Source organism: Quercus lobata, chromosome 8 (assembly GCF_001633185.2).
Source record: "Quercus lobata isolate SW786 chromosome 8, ValleyOak3.0 Primary Assembly, whole genome shotgun sequence".
In the NCBI taxonomy this organism is placed as follows: Eukaryota; Viridiplantae; Streptophyta; class Magnoliopsida; order Fagales; family Fagaceae; genus Quercus; species Quercus lobata.
Window position 1 is genome coordinate 35,719,722 of NC_044911.1, and position 15,591 is coordinate 35,735,312.

The 15,591-nt window shown below is 35.3% G+C and overlaps 1 pseudogene; it reads right to left on the bottom strand.

The window, feature by feature from the left end:
- Positions 1 to 7,815: 7,815 nt before the first annotated feature.
- LOC115958698 lies at positions 7,816 to 7,898 on the bottom strand (annotated as a pseudogene).
- Between the last annotated feature and the right edge of the window lie 7,693 nt (positions 7,899 to 15,591).

The window sequence follows — 15,591 nt, forward strand, 5'->3', positions numbered from 1 at the left end:
ATCAATTTAGGCCTAGAAGTGGTTCTAGTCTCATCCACAATAGTATCAAATATGTGGGAACTGATATCAATGAATGTCTTTTCCTTGAGCTCCATTAGAAAAATTGCTCTAGCATTGTTAATTGTAGTCAACTTCTTTATAGGATACAAGTTAAACATCATGATAATAGTGAGACACCTCATGTCCATTGGAAAGGCTGTGGTATTTAGTCATTTCCCTTCTCTCTGTCCACCAATCCTCTGTTGTACAGTTTCAATAGAAAGCATCCTATCCTTATAGTTGACGAAATCATGATCTTCTAACCCTTCAAGACCTAGCACATCATCAATGTCATGTGCATCTAAGGTGAATTCTGTTCCTCTAACCCAACAGCTCAACTCATCTTCCCTTATCACAGCATTGGAGTAAAAGTCCCTAATCAGGGGTTCACATACAACTAGGAAATCACTTAGCAGCTTTTCCCATCCTCTCCTCTCAAAACAACTAGGGATAAAGGTGTCTCTTAAATCCTCCAAATCCACATACCTTTCTTGTACGATTCCTGCCTTTAAGAAACAATTCTTGTATCTCTCAAAATCGAAAACAAACTTAAACAGATTATGGTCCATTTTCATTCTCTTATCTACTTTCTTGGCAGGTGTTTTCTTCTTTAGGGATGAAGTAGCCATCTGTAGACAAGCAGAAAAGGCCACAACAACAAAGCACAGTACATGTGTACAAAAAAATCAGTACTCTGTTAGTGTCATAAAGAGATAAGTGTAGAGCAACAAGACCAAAGATGGCTTAAAGTCAGGTATAAAGGAAAAGCCTCAAAACTTAAACCAATAACTCAAACGAGTGTACCCATTGGTAGATACTCAAGAACAACCAACATTTTGCAGAAAAGTTCTAATACTGCTGAGTATAGCATCACCCAAAGGACATATGTCAATGAGACATATATTTTGATAAGTATGAAATAGCACAAAAAAACTCAAGACAGATACACACACTAGATAAACTAACACAGAATCAAATCAATATAACCCAACAAACAAAACACAATCATTTTGAATCAACTGAATAAAGTGTGTTCAAACGAAATGGGTATAAGTCAATCAACAAACCCTAGGCATAAAGTAAGACAAATATTAATGAACAAATCTAGCAACCTAAACAAGTTCACATAAATCAAGAGCCTCAACAAGTCAAACATGGACAAAGCTCAACACTGAAACACCAACCCAACACAAATCAGAAAAACAACTCATAGAATCAAGAGAGAAATGCACAAATCAAGAAATACTGAGTGAGAAAGTGAGAACCCATACCTTTTTCTTGAAGATTTTGAGTTGAAATGAAGCGAAAATGGAGTTTGTAGAGAGTGACACGGAGTGTTTGGGTCAGTTTCAGTTGAAAGAGAAAGTGAATAGTCATAAAAAGTTCGAAGGAAAACTGAAAATGGTTTTAAAAACTACCCTTACTATGCAAAACATACATTTTTCGTGACTGAGGTAAGTTGCCAGGAAGTCGCCAACATCACCCGCCAAAACACTTCAATCCAAAAGTTTTGAGAAATTTGCTAAGTGTTTTTCGCTACTGGAAGCCTAACTCGCGAGGGAGTCGCGAGTTAAGCCGTGAAAATCTTTGTGTACCCCTCGCGATTGGACCTTTTACTCGCAAACAAGTTGCCAAAATTTACCCGCGAGCTCGCGATTGTGGCATGCGACTTGACTGACCCGCGACTAAGTCGCCAAGACAAGGCAACACTGTTTTTTGAAATTTTCAGTTTTTGAGAAAACAAAACACTTTCCAAAAACAACTAAAACTGTAAGGTTGAATTTATTCAACCATCTAATTGGCTTTATTCCGTGCCAAATTTTCTTGTATTTCAGCATTTAGTAACCCTGTATTTAGGTGGGCTTGTTGTAAGGGTAGTGAGTGAGATAGAGTGAAGTTTGCTCAAGAGTGTGCAAGAAAACAGAGACTCGTGGCTTGGCCTCGCGGGTGACTCATGGCTGCAAGCTGCCAGACGCAGCACACGTGCCAAGCATGCCAGAAGATGAACAATCATGCTAGCTGGAGCACTAAAGGACAAAACAGGGCAACTGGCCATACGGTTATCTCGCGACTGGATCTCGCGACTTAGTCAAGTCGCGAGGTCAAGCCGCGAGCCACCCCTATTTTGAAAATCCTGACGTTTCATATTCCTTTCCCACTCCAGTATAAATACCCCTTTTACCTACAAATGTAAGAGAGCTTCCAGAGAGAATTTTGAGAGAGAAACCCTAAAGAAAAACAAGAATGATTCACCCACAATCTATACATTAGAGTCTCTTCAAATTTCTCAACTCTTTTCCTCTCCATTATCAAATCCTTGAGAGGCATTTTATCAAATTTTGTTCTTACCAAACCTTGTTCTCACCATATTCATCACTATGAGAGGGCTGTTTGGATTTCTGGGAAGTAGTTAGGAAGGAACCAATCTTCATTGGCTGATGCTACGGTCTAGTAGCGGAATCCGGGAAGTTAGAAAAGAAAAAGGTTCGGCACAACCTCGTTGGAGCAAGAAGCTTGGAGGGCTTAGGTGCACTGGGTAGATTAGGCTTGGAGGGTCTATTGCTGTCCATGTATCTCAACTATATTTTCTAGTGGATTGTTTACCGCTTGGAGGGCGGCGGAGAGGTTTTACGCCGTGGACTTTGGTTTCCTCTTCGATAACACATCGCGTGTTGTCTTTGTGTTTGCATCTTCCTTCCCTTTTATCTTTGCCTTTTATTATCTGCTGTGAGTTGTGATTTTAATTTGGCTTAGATAGTTTTTCCAATTCCATATTATAACTTATGTTAATTTTCCGCACACTTTTTGTTTGACATAATGCTTGAATTGGTTAAGTTGTAATTTGGAGGTCTAAATGTTCAAGGTGTTTATACACATATTTGAACTTTCAGAAACACTAAAAAATCTTTTTGTGATTGAATCAACAAAGATTAAGCATGTGAAAACATATTTTATCAAGTACAATCACATAAATGAATATGACATTCATTCAACATAAACTTGTGTATTGTGTGTAGATATCAACAATGAGATAGTTCTTAGTCTAATTTGAAACTTCAATGATCAATTCAAACAAGGTATACACAATTAGCACTAGATCATGTGATCCATCTCAATTATAGAAGTATGCATATATGACCTCCCACAAGAGTTGATTACATAATTTGGAGCTTTGCATTTGACTCCACTTTCAATCATAACATTTGATCTTTTTGATCCTTTTAAACAATCACCTTTTATTGTGAGAGTGATATTTAATATTTCACCTTGATGAGATAGCCTTTGGCTTTTTTGAATAATCATACACTTTATTTTTGGTTGCTTTCCCTTTTTCCTAGTCAAATACTAGTATGTGCGACAGGCTTTCGTAGCTCAATATCTCTTTTCATTTGGAGATTTACATTTGGTGAGCTCTTTTTAGCAAAAACAAAAAAAATAAAGAATGGGAAGATATATAGGCACAAGTCTATGCATGTCTCAACATTACCATAACTATTCACTAATCATTCATGGCAAGTTTAAAGATCTATTTACAACAGTCATATAGATTTCACAATTTCTTCCACAGTGATAAGAGTGCAAAGGAACAAGCTACACTCATAAATGCACAAAGCCATTAGCACAAATGTACAAGGCAAAACAAGTTTTAAGACAAAACTCAACAATGTCGATCAAACTTTTTGATTTTCTACTTTTTATGTGATTTTTGGATTTTTTACACAGAAGAAGGAAAAGATTGATCAAAATTAACAAAAATGAACGAAAGTATGCAAAAAAAAAAAAAAAAAAAAAAAAAAAAAAACAGACAAACAAATTTCAGCTAACACAATTAATAAGCAAACAACCAAACAAAGTCACAAAGCATAGGAAGTATTGATGCATGGACATGTTGTAATACTTATGCATGAGTACCATTTTTCACCCACACGTCACTTGCATTTGGGGTGATTTCTTATAGGATTGGGTACGAGAGTTAGGGCTTTCAAACCTTCGTGTGAAGCTTTCCAAGCAGTTGGTGAAAGCACCAATCATCTTCATCACGTCCATCATTCCGGGATCACCACTTTGATCTCTTGATGGTTCACCAGCCCAATTTCTCCTGTCATTTCTAGATCCTCGTGACCTTGGAGTAGTTGCACTATTCATTGCTCTCAGCTTTTGACAATTTGGTCGAGTATGCCCTTAAAGTCCGCAATGATGACACACATAGTTCGATCTAGGACCTATTTGTGGTTGTGGACGAGACTTGGCTAGAGATTTAGACCTACCCACAGATTGACTACGAGGGTTGTTCAATATTCGTTGGTTCTCCACATTCCTCTTCTCCTCCATATTGGGCTTCTCAGCAGCAGGGTCAACTTCAAATGGCTCTTTGGCCTTTATAAACTTTACTTCTTTGGTGAAATTGCCAGATGAGCTACTCCCTCCGCTATATCCCAACCCAGATTTGTTTGAAAAATGCTTTTGAGATGAAATAACATCATCTAGCTTCTTGGTAGTGACCCTCTCTATCTTGGCATTTGCTTGAACAACCTCTTGCTCAAGAAATCTCACTTTTTTGTAGGCTTTTGATAGCTCACCATTCAGTATTTCTATCTCATATTTAGCCTCCTTATAGCGAATTAGGAGACTTTTATAGTCCTCCTCTGCCTTCTTCATCTTTCTCACAGCTGCCTTGACCACCCATATGTACTCACCCGACTTTTCCTGGAGTGAGTTATAATTTTCTTGAAGATTGGCTGTGCTTTCATCTTCACAATTTCGAATAATTCTTCATCATTATTTTCTCCAAGTTCTCGTATAAGCAAATTCAACTCATCTAAAGACTCAACATAGGCAATAATCATAAAAGTAGAATAATTCCCTTATTCGTCATAGCTTTCCTCAGAATCTGAGTTGGATGAATCCAAGTCACTCAGTGTCATGGCATACACCTTGCCTTTTAATTTCAAATAATTCGGACATTCTTTCTTAAAGTGTCAATGCCCGTTGCATTCAAAACAAGTGACACCTTGTGTAGATCGGGACTCTTTTCCATCTTTCTTTTTAAATTCCCTTCTCTCCTTTCCTGAGCTTTGGAATTTCCCTTTATTACCAAATTTACCATTATTCTTAAATTTCAAGAATTTTCAGAAATTTTTCACAATGTATGCAACATCTTTGTCAACCACGTCCTCATCTGATGAGTCATGGACTTCCAACTTTGCATTAATGGCCTTAAGAGCAAGAGATTTGCTCTTCTGTTGAGTGGGCAGCAACATTTCATAAGTCTGAAGATAACTAATCAACTCTTGGACTTTGATGTCATCAAGGTCCTTACTCTCTTCAATCGCTGTCACTTTGGCACAAAAACTTTCCAACAATGACCGAAGGATCTTCCTTACTATTTTAGAATCCTCCGTTTTCTCCCCTAAATTGAACTTGCTAACAACCACCTCATTCAGCTTGCTATAGAAAGAGTCAAACGACTCATCCTCACTCATTTTGAGCTCCTCAAACCGAGTGGTTAGCATCTGCAGTTTGGTGTCTTTCACTTTCTTCGTGCCTTCGTAGATGGTCTCCAATATCTCCCATGCTTCCTTGGCAATGGTAATGTGAGAAATCCTATGAAACTCATTTGTGGACACACCACAGACTGTTAGCATTAGATGCGGCGAGTGCTACCTTATCCCATGTGGATTTGGCTTTCTCAGGCCTGGTCCAACCTATATCAACAGCATCCCAAACTGATTCATCAATGGAACATAAAAATGCTCTCATACAAACCTTCCAAAAAGCATAATTACTACCATCAAAATATGGAGGTGCATTTAGGGATTGAGACCGGCCCATCTTAATATGGGGTTAAGGATCACACTATGGTAATGAAACCAATAAAAGTGTACCCACTCTTCTAAGATTAAATTTAATCAACCATCTTGTTGGTTTTATTCCGTGCCAAATTTGCTTGTATTTCAGCAATTAGTAACCCTGTATTTAGGTGGGTTTTTTGTAAGGATAGTGAGTGAGATAGAGTGTTGAACGCTCAAGAGTGTGCAAGAAAACAGAATCTCGCGGCTGGATCTCGTGGGTGACTTGCGGCTACAAGCCGCCAGAAGCAGCACATGTGCCAAGCATGCCAGAAGTTGAAGCGTCATGCTAACTGGAGCACTACAGGACAAAATAGGACAAGTAGCCGTTTTGTTATCTCACGGCTGGATCTCGCAACTCAGTCAAGTCATAAGGCCAAGCCACAAGCCAGCCCTGTTTTGAAAAACTTGACATTTCACATTCCATTCTCACCCTATTATAAATACCCCTTATACCCACGAAAGAAAGAGAGCTTCCAGAGAGAATTTTGAGAGAGAAACTCTAGAGTAAAACAAGATTGATTCATCAACAATCTTTACATAAGAGACTCTTCAAATTCCTTAACTTTCATCCTCTCCATTATTAAATCCTTGAGAGGCATTTTAACAAAACCTTTTCTTACCATATCCATTACTGTGAGAGGGCTGTTTGGTGTTTTGGAAAGTAGTTAGGAAGGAACCAATTTACATTGGTTGATGCTATGGTCAAGTAGCGGAATCCGGGAACCTAGAAAAGAAATAGGTTCGGCGCAACCTTGTTGGAGCAAGAAACTTCGAGGGTTTAGGTACACTGGGTAGATTAGGCTTGGAGGGTCTATTGTTGTTCATGTATCCCAACTACATTTTCTAGTGGATTGTTTACCGCTTGGAGGGCAGCGAAGAGGTTTTACGCCGAAGGCTTCGGTTTCCTCTTCAATAACATATCATGTGTTGTCCTTGTGTTTCCATCTCTCTTCCCTTTATCTTTGCCTTTTATTTTCTGCTATGGATGTGATTTTAATTGGCATAGATTGTTTGCTAATTCTGTATTAAGCTTTTGTTTATGTTCCGCACATTAATTGTTCCTTTTCGATTTTAATTGTTTCATGGAGTGGTGAATTTTTTTCAAAGGACAAGGAAATATTGGCTACGTGGAAAGGTATAAAATGTTTCAAGTTCCTTGGTGCTTTGGCTATGGTCTACACAAAAAAAGAAGATGATGTATACTGCAGACAACAAAGAATGATAGAATTCGGTCTTGTTGCTCCAAAGGGACACACTCTCATATGTGATGGTGTACTAGTAAACTTTCTTGTTGGGATTGTTGTGCATGGCTTCAATTATCCAACAAATCAAAGGTAAAGGTTCTACTGGGAGTGTTCATTTGCTAGTCTAATTCGATTTGCTGGTCTAATTCGAACTAAAACTTGTTTACTCAAATTTTGGCCTATGATTAATTTCTTTGGAGTTGTTGGCATGTTCAACAGTCAAGATGCCTTGAGGTATTGGTGTAGTGGCCGATCATCCCTCATGAAGATTACAACAACACCTTGTGGGCAAGGTGTTCTTAAGGGGAGGGAAATGTTAGGAATGCTATAAGCATATGGATAATAATTGTTGTATTGAGATTTAGTTAGTTAGGTACTTAGTTAGGTACAATTCCAAGCCTGTTAATCACATTTAGCACATGTTGGAATTATTAATGCATATGGGGAATAATAAAAACAATAGGATAAGGCCATGTGGGCCAATGAGATTAGAGCTAGTCTCCTATAAATACATGATTGTAATCCAATATGAGGGAAAAATGAAAAATAAACCAATTTCTTAGTGCATTAGTGCATCTCTCTCTCTCTCTCTCTCTCTATGGAGGGTAACTACCTTGAATTAAGTCAATTTCCCTATAATCCCCATCCATTCTTCTATAATTCCCATCAATCTCCGTTAGGAACCACCGGGTTCCTAACATGATTGATGCCATCATATCTGCAATCAAACCAATAGGTAAACATATTCCTCATCATCTCATTCTCCAAAAATTTAAAAACAAAAACCCAACTTGTAAAATAGATATGGATTTTGACAAGCATAAAGAAGAAGTGTTGTTAAGCAGCCAAATGCCCACACAAAATTACAAAAACAATGACATAGACACAAATATTTAGAGCCTTAGACCCGTACCTCATTAAAAAAAAATTATATTATGTTCATGATGAAAAGTAAGTTAAGAAAGATGTATGAATCATGAATGAAACAAGTAATTCAATAGTATATAAATTTGTTTCTAATAAAGACCAAAAAAAAAAAATGTTAAATTGGTACCTTATTTCCAACTTTGCTAGAGAGAAAAAAGAGGTAGAACTACGTTAGGTATAATAATGATATCTTTATTTAAATAATAGGGTTTTAGGGTATGAAAAAATTACAATTTAACCCTTATTAATGCGGGGTGGGGCGGGGTGGGTCTAAAAAGTGTAAACCCATCCCCATCCCGCCCCGTGGTGTGGGTCTAAAATCTCGCCCCATCCCCGTCCCACCACCTTTGCGGGGTGGGGAAAACCCGCACGGGGCGAAGTGGGGAGGGGTAGGTCAAGCGGGGTGGAGCAAAATTGCTATCCCTATTTATGAGCCAAATAAAGGTGAGATGGATATTGAAGATTTTCAAGTTAAAAAAAAAAAAAAAAAAAAAAAAAAAAAAAAAAAAAGAAAAAAAAAAAAGAGTTATAAAGTGATGAGTAATGGAATGTGACTCACTCTTAAACCAAGCAAGCAAATTATGATAGAGATATAATTTTTAGCACAATTTTGTGTCACAACTCGTCACATGGCGAGTTGTGATTAGTAAAAGTATGTCAATGAGTCATGTGAGAACACATATTTACCAATTACAACTTGTCTTGCGGCGAGTTGTGGCACAAAATTGTGCCAAAAGTTGTGTCCTTAGCATAATTCCCAAGCAAGCTCTTAAACTATAAGAACACTTGGGCCCTATTTGGTACACCATTTTAAACACATATTTTCACTGTTTGACAAAAAAAAAAGTGTGTGGTTAGAGATCGCGCAATAAAGGAAATACCTAAAGTCAAGGGTTTCCTTGGATTATTAGCAAGTTATCCAACTTGAGTTATGAAGATGGGAATACAAATGATTTTATTTTCTTTTTCGAATAAGAATAAGGAATATTAAAAAGTTATTAACTCATATTTAATTGATTTGATTATTTTATGGATCCATTTGACATATATGTATCATGATTGCTTGATCACTATTTCTGGTTAATACAACAGTGGCAGTGAACAACAGAAAAGGCTAACTATTATAATAGTGCTTTTTTTGCTTTGTTTCTACTTCTCTATTTCATCAATAGACATGATCTCTATTTCAAGTAATTCAACCTCAACATTGCAAGTGAAGGCTGTGGCCAATCATAGGAGTATATTTCTGCAAGGAGTAAGGGAATCAATTAAGATAGCTCATTCAGTTGCACACTCTATTGTCTCTGCATATTTGTACTACATCAACCCCTCTAATTCACAAAGCCTAAAATTGTCTTTCAAAATTAAATACCAAATGGCTAGGACCAAGTTCAAGTTTAATGTTAATCCCACAACCAATACTCAAGCAAATCAGTAAAAATCTCCAAGGTACGACCTTATATTCATATACTCACTATTCATTTCCAAATTTACACTCAAGAACACCAAGCCGCCTCTAAATTAGACCCAAATTCATTCTCAATGAAATTTTTTAAATTTGCAGAGAAATTCCCAAACTCTATTGTTAATGCACAAACCCACCATAAATGAACCATAAAAAAATCATACCTATTTCTTAGTTTTCCCAAAACTTTCAAATACACTTGAAATCCCTATGGAATCTTTGAATTTATCTGTAAATCAAAGGCTCACAAATCAGTGCCTAAACAGAAACCTTAAAAAAAAAAAAAAAAAAATCCAAATTTACAAAGGGAAGGAAACCACATTAAAATTGCAATAATATAACAACAAAAACCACCATCAGAAATTTAATTGGGAAATTTTAGGGCAACACTCACTTGGATGTGCGGAAACTAGAGAGGGACTTTCCCATCCATCCAAGATGGTTTGTTCTTAAAGAGGTATTGTGAGGCAGCCTAGAGAGAAGAAGGCTTTCAAAAGAGAGTGTGAGAGAGAAACAGAGAGAGGAGTGTATAGGGAGAAAAAGATATCGATAAACTGTTAGATTATATATATATATATATATATAGTTTTTTAATGGTTAGGAATATGAAACAAGTTTGTAACTACTACCCAAGATTCAGACCGTTCTAATGAATCAAAACATTGTTTCTTTAAATTAACATAGGCTACCAAACACCAACATTACTAAGAATATCAAAACGTTTAAACCACTAAAGAAGAGTCACTTGGGGTCCGTTTGGATAGAATTTATTTTCCTGAAACTGAAAACTAAAAACACTGTAGCAAAATAATTTTTAAATGTGTAAATAGTACTGTGAGACCCATTTTTAATGAAAAAGTGGCTGAAAATGAAGTTTGTGGGTACGTGAACAGTGCACAGGTGTACTATTCATAGAAGACTTGGTCAACAACTGTAGTTGGGGGAAAAAAAATTGAAAACGTGCTACAGTGCCAAAAGTGGACATGGACTTGTATCCAAACCTACACTTGTTTTCAAGTGCTTTAAATGTAAACATGGCTAGTGCAATAAGGAATGGTGTTTTATATTATATCTAAGGAGTGGTGTTTTGTATTATATATAAACAGATATAGATTTTTAGTATTAGAAAGCCAAAGTTTTTCATTAGGAAGTTGAAGGGTTATTGTTTGAGATTGTAATCATGGAACACAAAGGGTTACCGTCTAAAATTGTAACCATGAAAGAGATAAGGTTGAGAATTATTTCATTTTTATTAGGATTTTTAAATTTAGAAAAACTATTTATAAATTGTAGGATAAATTCAGGAAAAAAATTGTAATGACATAGCTACTAATGTGGCTCAACCTGAACGTAGCAACATTAAATGTTACACTTTAGCTTTTAGTAATTAGGATAAATTCAGGAAAAAAAATGGTAATGACATGGCTGTTAATGTGGCTCAACCTGAGCGTAGTAACATTAAATATTACGTTTTAGCTTTTAGTCATATATAGATTTTTAAATTTAGAAAAACTATTTCTAAATTGTAAGATAAATTCAGGAAAAAAAAAATGGTAATGACATGACTGCTGATGTGACTCAACCTGAGCGTAGCAACATTAAATGCTACGCTTCAGCTTTTAGTAAGTAGGATAAATTCAAGAAAAACAGGAAAAAAAGGGGGTAATGACTTGCTGTTGATGTGGCTCAACTTGAACGTAGCAATATTAAATAATATGTTTCAACTTTTAGTAAATTCAGGAAAAAAAAATGGTAATAACTTGCTGTTGATGTGGCTCAACTTGAACATAGTACCATTAAATGCTATATTTCGACTTTTAGTAACATAGTACCATTAATTTCCATTTTTGGAAAAAAATTTCTCGTGAATTGAAAAAGTAATGACAGCTTTTTCAATTCTCGAGAAAATATTTTCAAAAATAGAAAGTTTAATGTGTGCCCTAAAGGCACACATTAACCGGACCCATATATAAATTACACATATTTTTTCTTACTTTTTCATTCACACATATTTTAAAAAATACGAAAATGCACTTTTGGTCCCTACAGTTTGGGTCTTGTTACAATTTAGTCCCTAAATTGATTTAAGTCCTAGATCTGTCCTTGATTTTCAAAAATCATTTTTAAAATAGTCTCTACCGTCAACCCAGTGACAGAAAACGGCGTGCCCTACTTGCTGACATGGATAATAAAATATTATTAAAAAAACTTATTTTGCATTTTTGAAATGCCACGTCAAATTTAAATTAATAAAAAATTAAAACAAAAATCCAGGTCGTAAATTTTAAAATAAATAAATAAATAAACATTAATTTAATTAAATTAAGAAAAAAAATTTTGTCAGTTTAAAAATTTGAGTTTAAAAAATGGGTTTGTTTTTCATTATTTTTCAGAAGAACATTGTTCTTCTTCTTCCCCAGGACATGAACTTCATGCTTCATGTTCTTCCCCAAATCAAACCCAATAAATTCAAAAAATCAAACCCATAAACATCTGGTAAATTAAACCTAATAAATCCAAGAAATCAAACTCATAAACCACCCAATAAATCTAAGAAATCAAACCCATAAACATCAAGTAAATCAAACCCAATAAATCCAAGAAATCAAACCCATAAATCTCTAGTAAATCAAACCCAATAAATCCAAGAAATAAATATACAAATCCATATAAGGGAAAAAAAAAAAAAAAAAAAACCCACAAACACGAAACCAAACCCATCGAGACAACTCCATCTCCAAAACACAAACATGGCCACACCGATCTCCACGGCCACACCAATCTCCACCTCCACTACCGACCACCCACCCCTATAAAATCCCAGAAAAAAGCGGTGATGCTAGCGTCACTAGTATCATCAGACACCAACATATCACCGAAAGGCACGTTGGACACTCCCATCCTCCCTCTCATCAACACCCTCAACAACCACCCTTGCTACTTCACCACCAGCTCCTGCTCCGATCGTATCTCTATCCTCTCCCAACCCATACACCAAACCCAACACAACAAAAAATCCAAAGGCGGCTCCTGGCTCTTCATCTCCAACAACCTGCCGATCCCAACTCGGTCATCTCCCTCCTCTTCCCCGACTCACCAACTTGCTCCGAACTCGAGTCCGAACTCGAGTCCGAACTCGTCCTCCGCTTTGAACCGCTCATCGTCGCCGTGGACTGCAAAGACCTCGCCTCAGCTCAATCACTAGTCTCCACAACGAGGTCGGCCAGGTTCAAAGATTCCGGCATAACCAATACGAACAACAAGCGCGTGATCGTCGCGATCTGCTGCTCGATCCGGCTGGAGGTTTCGTTGGGGACCACCGAGTCCATCATGGTCTCGCCGGAGTTCGTTCTCACATCGTCTGCCTGGCCAACGAGAAAATGGAAGAGACAGAGAAAGAGAGGATCTGAAAAAAAGAAAGAAAAAAAAAAAAAAGACACAAACAGAGAGAATCTGAAAAAGTTTTCTCTTTTTTTGTTTTTGATTTTGAATTTTTTTAGTTTAATTTTTTATTAATTAAAATGCTGATTTGTCGTTAAAACGTTGACATGGATGCTGACGTGGTATTTTTAATAATATTTTAATATCCATGTCAGCGCTATGTTAGCAAGTAAGACACGCCGTTTGTCACCTCAGTATTTTTTGTCACTGAGTTGACAGTAAGGACTATTTTAAAAATGATTTTTGAAAATCAAGGACTGACCTAGACTTAAATCAATTTAAAAATTAAATTGTAATAAGGTCTAAAATATAGGGATTAAAAGTACGTTTTGGTTTTAAAAAAAAATTATAAACTATTATTTAAATTCACGAACCCAACAAAACCTTCACAACGGAAACCATTGATAGCGGAAACCATAAATAATGTCACCTCACCCACAGTCACGCCAGTTGACAGTCATCACATCTTTCCCTCAGTGTTAAATCAAAAATCATAGAGTCCTTGCCACTACAGCCAAATTCTCTCACATATACTTGGAAACAACTCTGCAACAAGTGTGAAAGGAGAAAGGTGTATTATTAGAATTATTCAATCAAATAGTACTCTGTAAAGCAACGTGTCCTCCTGTGCACAAAAGTAGTGGACTCAATCACACAAACCACACTACAATACAAGTCTTGTCCTTGGGCAATTGTTTGGACTTAAACAATTATTTTATTTTTGTGAAGAGTTCGTATTGCCTTTTGATAAACTAGAGTTTGTATAGCTTGTTCTTTCTTTGCAACTTCACTCATATTATCGTGGGTTGCTATCTTTCACATCAGAGTTTTCATTTCTTGAGATACGGATGTCGGTTGTTGACATTGTTAGCGCTTTTTTTTTTTTTTTTTTTTTTTTTTTTTTTTTTTTTTTTTTTTTTTTTTTTTTAAGTTATCTAAAATAATTTAGGATGAATTTGGATTACACTAAAAAGGAAACCAATCTACGTGTTTTTTTTTTTCTTTTTTTTTCCCTATAAATCCTATGTCCAGTTTATGATATCTAAATAAGAATTTTAACGAATTTTTCTTTAAAATTGGATCTCATAATATTATTTACATATTTAAAAATTATTTTACTATAATATTTTTAATTTTTAATTTTAACAATAAACAATATCTAAACCGCCCTTAATATCAGATGTTCTAAATTTAAATGTATTTGTTTACAGAACCTGTAAATCAGTCACGCAATCATCTCATCTTTCCCTTCATCTTAAAATAAATCATAAGTCCTAGCTTACACGTACGACAGCAAATTCTCTCACATGTGTCGGCACTTGTAAACAATTTTGCAACTTGTGGGAAGGGAGAGAAAGATGTGCTATTAGAATTGATCGATGGCGGAAATGCATTTTTGGTTTCTATATTTTGGACTGATTCTCGATTTGATCTTTAAATTGATTTCGCTCCTAAGTCAATCCCTAATTTCAGAAAATCATTTTTATTTTGGTCCCTGCCGTCAATCCAGTAACAGAAAAATCTGAGGTGGCAGACAGAATATACTATGTGCACAGTAAATACTGATGTAACTAATAAAATAATAATAAAATTTTTTATTTGGCATTTTTTAAATGCCATGTCAACATTCTCTAAATTAAAAAACCCATGTCAGTATTTCTAAATTTAAAAAAAAAAAAAAATTTCAATTTTAGTTCAATTCAAAAAAATAAAAAATGAAAATAAAGGAAGTTCAGATCTCAACCTTTCTCTGAAGCTCATCTTGTTAGGATTAGCACCCTTAAATCCTATTGTATAATACTATGTATGATATTAAGTATGACATTATGTATGACTTACTATTGTGATTAATAAATTTGTTTTGTTATTATCTGAAATAATGGTAACATGAATATTTGGATATTATCATATAGTCCATGAGATGTATAGTATATGATTTATGTGAAAAGTCACAAAAGATATAAATCATAAGTTCTTTGTAAACTCAGAATTATAGTTTGTAGTCGGTGATGAAATTAGGCATTTCATCTACGAAGACTATAACATATCAACTAAGATGATTTGTCTTGATTATAGAAGTGGAGATTTTTAGTTGATATGTTGATATACTTTAAGAGTTAAGACATATTGAACTGGACTACTGTGAAATTTATTATTTTCCTAATGACTATTAATTGAATAATAAATCTCACGACTTCTATTTTAAACTCTTAATCCTAAGAGAGTAATGGACCTGATCATGAAGTGTAGGTTACTTTTGATATATCAAGAGTGAGATCTAAAGTAACGGTCAAAACCTCAGTATGTTGGGCAACCACATTTAGTGTTGATGGAACATATATTCTCAAGATGGAATTCATAATCTCTTAACAGAGATATAAAATATTCCTTTGAAATAAGTTTAATGAGTATGGTTATTTAGAGTGTTAGACCTAACCACTTTAGTAAAAAATTATTAAAGTATATATTTATGGAATTGGACTTCATAAATATATAATGAATAACTTAAAATGATTAAACCGGGTACTCAATAATTAAGATGTAGTAATCTACAAAGTAATAGTCTTCATTTATGACTTTGTATTACTACTAATATTTTATGAAGGGGTTACATGTACAATAA